The following is a 7,723-nucleotide window of genomic DNA, read 5'->3' as shown; positions in this document are numbered from 1 at the left end:
GTGAGAAACTTGTAAATGATGTCTTGGACCTAATTTGAATTGAGAAATTGTCAATGGTGACTAAATGAAGTGTATTGGAATGGTTGGAGTTAAGGCCAAATTCGAATTGAGTATGGAGCATGACCAAGTTACATTTGAGGGACCAAAAATGAAAATTTACAAGTCCAATTGGTGTGAGACCAATTGGGAATGAAAATAGACACTAAATGACACAATTTTCATTTTGGAAGCATGCCCAAAAAGTGAGCAAAACCTAGTGAACAAATTGACCAAACTTGGAAAATCTCAGTCTGTCCCTGTACAAACTAACCAAATGAACAGTGTTTGTTCATTTGGTCATAACTTGAGCTAGGCAGGTCAAAATGACCTGAAATTTTACCAGTAGACATTTTCGGTATAGACCTAAAACTTTCATGAAGAACACAAACGCAAATTATGCCATTAACCAAGTCATTTGGCCACCCCAAGTTGGTGACCTAAAACTGCCAGCACAAAAAAATTGCCCAGAATTCTAGGTTGAGTCCAATCCGGCAGCCATAGTTCAAATGGCTATAACTTGAGCTACAAAACTCCAATTGGAGTGATTTAAAAAGGAGAATAAACTTAAGACAATATGGAACATTTTCTATGAAGAAAGTTTTGCCAAATTCCAACAGTAAGATGACCAACGGAACAGTGCAACGTTAGACACTAAAACTGAAAATTTATCAAATTTGCCTAAAAGACTTAGAATCTGAATAAACAACCAAAACCAACAAATGTAGTGACCAAAATGTGGTATGTGGGTGAAGTTGAAGTTCCCATACCTATTATGCCTTAGAAAGTCAACAAATTGACTTGACTAGTACCATGAATAGTAACTCTAAAATGAAAATTTCTAAGAATATTTGGGCTTGAATTAAGTATTTATAAATTAATTATCAGATTTACTGTGAAATAAGATACTGAAACACTATAAATGTTGTGTTTCAGCTGAAAAAGACCGGAAGGTATAAGGGACTGAGTCAAGGCCTAGAGGCAACTCACGTCAGGTTTGTGCACAAAAATTTTAAATTATAGTTTTCATAATGGAAATTGATTTGTTATACATTGTGAATGTGTTTGTTCATTATGAATTTCGAGAATGTTGTGTTGCCCATTCTACAATGGAAATTTGGAAGGAAAATTAATTATTGATTTGTATGAAATATTTGAACAATATGGTTTTGAATTTAGTTATGGCTTTGAAAATCTTATTTGAAAAATAGTATGTTGCCTACTTTGTAAATTAAAAGTTTAGAATGAAATATGATTTGTGAATTGTATAGAATATTTGAATAACTTGATTTAAATTGTTTTTAATTCACACTTGGCATGGCAATACTAATATTTTCCTCCTCCACTTGTGGGGTGAGTATGATATTTGATCACTTTCCTCCCTCTCTGGCTTTCTAGTCTGAGGGGCGAGTTTGGATGAGTACTCATTAGCTAGCTAGCCACCTCCCTCATTGATTTTGATTAGTGGGGTGAGTATGCCTTGTCGTGATGTACACACGACATGTTCGGAAATTTTGTGTCATGGCCTAAGATATGTTATTGTTTGGCAACACTATGTTTATTAAATTGTTTGATCAAGTTGTGCTATATTAAGTTTTGAAAATTATGATTTGTTATAAATGTGATTTGAGAAAAAATTTGTGAAATGCAATTATGAGATTTTTGAATGATGATTTGTTCATAAATGTTTTATATTTTGCATTTTATGCTTTATTTTGCATCACTGAGTATTTATATACTCAGCGATAGCTTTAACTTGCTGTCGCAGATAGAGTAAAGGACATAGCAGAGTGAGTACTCTGATTAGAGAGGAGCACAATTGAAGAATTTTTGTACGGGTATTTGTCTATACCCTGGTAGTTTAGTTTGATGTAAATATGATAGTATGCATATATATCTCTATAATTTGAGCAGTTGTACAAATAAAATTTTAATAATATTATTTTTGAGATTTTACATCTGTAAATTAACTTATGATTGTAAATTAATGATTTAAAATGTAATGTGTATGAGTTATGAAATGTTTTGAGATATTAATTTTTTATTTGAAATTTGAATTTTGAATTGAAGTGTTGCTATTGCTGTTGATTTGAAGTTTGGTGGTTGCAAATGGAGTTGTGATTGAGAAATATATTGGGAGTGTTTCTATTTTTAGGTTTTGAAGAACTGTTTTCTCAAAATATAGACGGCACTCTGCCGAAATTTTTATAAAAATTACGGAGATTTTAAATATCCAAAAATTTAATTTATGTTTGGACTTTAAATAAAGGTTTTTAAAATTTGAAAAATTTTTACCCACCAATTTCAAAATGAATGAAAATTGTTTTAAAATCCCTTGTAGTATATTTAATGGGTTACCGGTAGGTGAAGTACGGTAAATCATTAGGTGTACTACGGGAACATGTTACATCTTACAAGGAGTAGGGTGTGACATGTTTAGTGGTATCAGAGCAAGGTTTTAAAATAAATTTTGAACTGTGAATTTGAAATATTTTGTCGTTAAATACAACTGCTCAAATGTTTGATATATATTACATATTTACATCATGAATATGCACTAACGGAGGTCAACCTCCTTGTGTTTGTTATCAGAGAGTAGAAAATTTCTGGAAAATGGAATGGAAGAGGGAGATCATTCCGTAGAGCAATCTGTTGAGGCTGAGGCCCGAAGAGAAGCCCCAGCACTCCAGAATGTGAGTGGGTCAGCCATTCCAGCTCCTCCTCAAGCACCGTAGTTCCCTGCTTAATTTGCACAGCAAATGGCTGCGTTCTTTAAACAAATGGCGGGAAATGTGCCACCTCAAGCACAGACACAAGCACCTGTAGCACAACCACATCCTCCAGCTCAGCAATATGAGAAACTAACGAAATTTGGGGCTACAGGATTCAAAGGAATAGTGGATCCACTGGAAGCAGAACAGTGGTTAGAGAGGATGGAATGGGTTTTTAGAAAACTACAATGTGCTGAAGAGTTGAAGTTCGAATATTCAGTATCACTTCTGCAAGGGGATGCATATGAGTGGTGGAAGACCATCCCCTACAGTCTGGTAGAGCCACCAGTCCTCACATGGGCAGACTTTTTAAGGGAATTTCAGCAAAAGTGGGTCCCTGATACTTATGTAGACATGAAGCTGCAAGAGTTTTTAAGTTTGAAGTAAGGGGATGGAACTGTAACAGAGTATGAGCGAGACTTTTCAAGGCTAAGCCATTATGCTGGAAGCTTAGTCTCCACCCCCCAGAGACCGGTGTAAAAGGTTTGAGGCTGGGTTGAGGCCTAGCTTGAGAATGCAAGTGGTAGGGTTCCAATACCAGAATTTTTCTGAATTGATTTCACAAGCCCTAGAACTGGAAAGGATAGAATCAGAATGGGCAGTGAAAAAGAGTACACAAGAGAAAGAGAAAACTAAAAAGGTTACTGGTCAAGCTACTGAGAGTGGCTCTGGGAAAAGAAAACATTTTGGAGGATCTAGCTCGTGCGAATCGGGTAGAGGTATATCTTCTAGACATAAACCATCCCAATCCGATCAGCAAACTCAACAGAGACGCAGAAATACGCTATCGGATCGACTTTGTGAGACTTGTGATAAACCACATAGTGGAGTATGTTATAGAGCTATAGGAGCATGTTTCAATTGTGGAGGGACTGGTCATTTTGCTAAGGATTGCATAAGTCCACGCTGTTATGGATCATTTACCACGGCAGACAGATCAGCCCAAGTTTCTACCCTGAAGAGTTTACCAACAGTTGGTAGAGGCAGAGGCAGAGGCAGAGGTAGGGGTAGTACACTTGGAAGTCATAGTACTATGAATCAACCAGGACAAGGTGATGCTCCAGTGAGAGTATACACTATGCGATAGAGGGACGAAGATGAGACTTCTGGTATGGTTGCTGGTATTTTCTCAATTCTTAACTGAGATATGTATATGTTGTTACACTCATTTCATATAGGCATTTTAGGGTAGTTTTGCATCCATTTTGCCCTTATATTTTAGTATATTTTATGTTTTTAGCTTTATTTTAGCTTATTTGTTAAATTTAAATACTTTATATGTGATTTTTGTAATTTTGTTTTTTTTGATAGGATTTTGTGGCAAATCGAAGATCAATGAGTGCAATAGGAAGTGATTTAAAGAAATTTGGAGTTCTTTAAGCATGGAGGAAAGTTAAAGAAATCAAACCTTGAAAAAGCAAACCAGCCGAAATTTGCTTGAGGCTTTGCTTAAGATCATGCCTGGGGGTAAAGCGGCAGTGCTTAAGGTGCAGCACAAGTCATGCATGAGCAGAAAAGTCCATTTTACTCTAAGTCTGCCGAGATTTGCTGAAGGTCTGCTTAACCTTAAGCGAGCGGTCGACCAGTTGAAATCGCTAAAAGTCGCTTAGGGTGGCCAAGACCCTAAGCGGATCGCCTAACGTGAATAGTGCTGCTGACTTGGATAATTTTACACCTCATTTACTATCCACTCCTTGGCTCTTATTTACTTTTAGGGCAACTTTTAGGGACGATATAAATTTATCATTTCCTTACTTCTCTTATGGAGAGAAGGGGAGAAGAGAAAAAAGAAAAGAGAATTTAATAGAGAGAGAGAGAGAGAGGAGACGCCATTTTTTTTTTCTCTTGGGGGAGGAGCTGCTGTAACATTTTTAGAGCTCCAGAAACCAGAGACTTTGGTTCTTCCACCTGGGTTTTTCTATTTCAGTCCTCTTATCATGTTTTCCTTTACTTTTCCATCAATATTTCTTGTAAATACCATCATGAGTGAGTAATTTCTTTAGATTTCAGAGTTGGGAAATATGTTTTAGATTAATTTGTGGATTTGGACTGGGTATTTCCTTATTTTATATGAATATGAGTTTTGATTCCTTCCTTGTGTGCTTGATTTACTTGACTAATGTTGGTACCCATTGGGTATTGTGTTAATCTTTGATTGAAGGACCGAAAGGTGAAAGTCATTGATAGGTAATCATGGATTGGAACTTAAAATCACCTAGATTTAGAAATAAACTAGGACTTTAAGAGGAATTAATTATTGGTTACAAAACTTAATGGGTTTTAAAATAATCAAATACATACGAAAGTAGGTTTGGTTATTTTAGAATACGCTTTGATTTGCTTGAAAAAGATATCAAAGGGATTTAGAGTCAATTTCCTTCAAACTCTATTTTTCCCTAAAAATTGGGATGCCCAAGACAAATCCCAACTAATTTATGCATAAACCCCCAACTTTGGAATTACTTTTACCATAATTAGACTTTTGCTTAAATTACCCATTGTTAATTTTAGTTTAATTGCGAACTAGAATTAGAATTTATTTGTTTGCTCTTTACCCATTTCAATTGGATTAATCAATTTACCTTGCTCATTTACATTTACCATTTATTCATTAATCATTAGCCCAAATAATCGCTTCATTCATAGTTTAGTAATCAAACAGCAAATCCTCGTAACGATACTTGATTCATCACTTTATTACTTGAGACGACCCGTATACTTGCGGATAAGTCACATCAAGTTTTTGGCGCCGTTGCCGGGGATTTGATTTTTTGTTTGATATTGAACAATTGTTTGTTTGGTTAATTTGGGCATTTTATTTTATTTCTTTTTACCATTTTACTTTGAGAATTTGTTTATTTTTGTTTTTCAGGTGCTTTATTTTATGAGAAGGACAAAAAGTGAAGAAATCAATCTATTCTTTGACCCAAAAATAGAAAAGGCAGCAAAAGCTTTAAGAGCAGAATCTAAAAGGAGAAAAGCTAAAATTAAGGCTCAACAACAATAAGAAAGAGCACAAGAGCAAGAGGAATTACAAGAAGAAATTGCCAGCAATAACAACAATAACAACCGCTCTGTGAAAGATCATGCCTATCCTAACATTGGAGATTTCATGCCAAGTATTACAAGACCAAGAGTATAAGCCAATAATTTTGAACTGAAGTCTGCACTCTGTCAAATGGTACAACAAGCACAATTTGGAGGAAATCCAAGTGAAAGTCCACATGTGCATCTAGCACACTTTCTTGAGATCAGTGATATGTTGAAGATAAATGGAGTTTCTGATGATGCAATTCGACTCAGATTATTTCCTTTTTCTCTGAAGGACCGAGCTAGAGAGTGGTTACATTCTTTGCCACCGGGTTCTATCACAACATGGGATGAACTTTCTCAAGCATTTTTAGCTCAATATTTTCCACCAAGCAAGACAGCTAAGCTGAGAAATGAGCTGACTTCTTTTAAACCTAGAGATGATGAGAGCTTGTATGAAGCATGGGAGAGGTACAAGGATTTGCAAAGGAGATGTCCACATCATGGGATTCCTATGTGGATGCTTGTTCTACACTTTTACAATGGAGTTTCACCAGCTATTAGAAGTACAATTGATGCATCTTCTGGAGGTGACCTTATGGAGAAATCTGAAGATGAAGCTTTTTCTGCTCTTGATAAAATTGCTTATAACAACTACCAATGGAGTTGTGAGAGGAATGAGATCAAGAAACCAGCTGGTATGTTTGAGCTTGATGCCATGAATATGATTAATGCTAAGTTTGATGCTTTGACAAGGAAGATGGACAAGTTAAGCATGAAAGTAGATTCTTCAGCCGGAGGTTCTAGTAATTCAGTAGAAGTTGGAGCTGCAAATGTCAATTGTGCAGCAGATTTTTCTGCACTTAATCAAGATTTTTCAAGTGAGCAAGTGGATTATGTGGGGAACTACAATCAAAGACCAGGTGGTAACCCATTTTTTGCAACTTATGATCCAGCATGGAGAAACCACCCAAATTTCTCTTGGGGAGGTAGACAAGGGCAAAATCAGAATTTTCAGCAACCTTCTGGATATCAACAACATCAGAACTTTCAGCAGAATAGAGGCCCTCCTCCTGGAATTTCTAAACCTCAAAATGCACCTGCTCCACCTCTACCACAACAAGCACAACTAGACAAGACAGCTAGATTGGAATCTGTGATTGAAACTCTACTTGTGAGCCATCAAAGTCAACAAGAAATGATTTCTCAATTAGCATCTAAAGTGGATCAAATGGCAACACACAACAAGATGTTAGAGAATCAAATAGCTCAACAAGCTAGCTCTTCAAGTAACAAAGCATTTGGGAAGCTTCCTAGCCAACCAGAAAATTCAAGGGAGCATTGCAAGGCTATTACATTGAGAAGTGGAAAAATATTGAAGAATGGAGATAAAAAGATTGAAGAGGAAGTTGAAGAAAAGAAAAGCAGAGAAGGAGATGAACAAACTGAAGTTGAAGTTAGAATTGAAGCTGAAAAAGAAAATTCAGTGGAAGAAAAAGGAAGTAAGGAGAGGGAGAGCAAAGAGGAAGAACCTAAATATGTTGCACCTAAAGCCTACATGCCACCTTTACCATTCCCACAAAGGTTTCAGAAAGCGAAATTGGATAAACAATTTGGGAAGTTTTTGGAGGTATTGAAGTCTTTGCATGTGACTATTCCTTTCACTGATGCCTTAGCACAAATGCCTTCATATGCCAAATTTTTGAAGGAAATTTTATCTAACAAGAAGAAATTGGAGGAATTTGAGACTGTAGCTCTCACGGAAGAAAGCAGTGCTATTTTGCAAAATAAGCTTCCACCCAAACTGAAGGATCCTGGAAGTTTCTCCATACCATGTCACATTGGGGATATCAGTATAGATAAGGCTTTATGCGATCTTGGAGCCA

The 7,723-nt window shown here is 36.2% G+C and overlaps 1 non-coding gene across 1 annotated transcript; it reads right to left on the bottom strand.

Moving 5' to 3' along the window:
- Window positions 1-6,240: 6,240 nt before the first annotated feature.
- LOC131170052 (small nucleolar RNA R71) lies at window positions 6,241-6,347 on the bottom strand. The gene has a single exon (XR_009140995.1). It is a non-coding gene; the product is annotated as a small nucleolar RNA R71 (small nucleolar RNA).
- Between the last annotated feature and the right edge of the window lie 1,376 nt (window positions 6,348-7,723).

This window comes from Hevea brasiliensis, chromosome 10 (assembly GCF_030052815.1).
Source record: "Hevea brasiliensis isolate MT/VB/25A 57/8 chromosome 10, ASM3005281v1, whole genome shotgun sequence".
Classification (NCBI taxonomy): domain Eukaryota; kingdom Viridiplantae; phylum Streptophyta; class Magnoliopsida; order Malpighiales; family Euphorbiaceae; genus Hevea; species Hevea brasiliensis.
The sequence above is the reverse complement of the archived record's forward strand: the minus strand, read 5'-3'. Positions and strand labels throughout refer to the sequence as shown.